Raw genomic sequence first — 780 nt, forward strand, 5'->3', positions numbered from 1 at the left:
TTTTTTTTTTTTTTTTTTTTTTTTTTTTTTTTTTTTTTTTTTTTTTTTTTTTTTTTTGTATAAACCACTTTCCAAACTACAAGCGGAAGTGAAGCAATGATAATGGATTTGATGGGCATGGGGAAGGGCCATGCTTGGGTTAATGGACTAAGCATTGGAAGATATTGGCCAAGTTATTTTTCAAATGAGAATGGCCGTTCTTCAAATTGTGACTTCCGTGGGGCTTACCCCGATGGCAAGTGTGCCAGTAACGGTGGAAAGCCTATTCAAAGATGGTATGCTGTTCAAGTTACTTGTTAGAACATCTTACTTTTTAGGTTTTTAGGTTTTTAGATTTGATATCATTTTCCCTTTTGTGTTCTTCAAATTCGACACAACTTTCCCTATTGTTTTAGGCTGGTAAATATTTACTCCGTTCAAAGGTTATAATAGTTCATTCCTTCCCTCACTGGCCTCTCTTCTTCTTCCCTTTCTTCTTCTCCCATACCCCACCATTTCAATTAAAGATCCAACAAACAATCGATATACAAGGACGGCTACTACAAATAGAACTACACTATAAATATCGATTGTTTGTTGAACCCTGTGAATTGTGTGAAAATAGAATACTCTAAATTCAGAAGTCTAAAAGATTTATAAAACGTTCTTGATGGAAAAAAAAAAAGTGAATGAAAGATCCCGATTCATTGATCAACATAATAAACATGGGTCAAGATTCATTGATTCAATACAATAAACACATCAATAAGCCAGTACATTCATAACAGAGCCACATTCTTA

This window comes from Cucurbita moschata, unplaced genomic scaffold (assembly GCF_002738365.1).
Source record: "Cucurbita moschata cultivar Rifu unplaced genomic scaffold, Cmos_1.0 Cmo_Scf00095, whole genome shotgun sequence".
In the NCBI taxonomy this organism is placed as follows: Eukaryota; Viridiplantae; Streptophyta; class Magnoliopsida; order Cucurbitales; family Cucurbitaceae; genus Cucurbita; species Cucurbita moschata.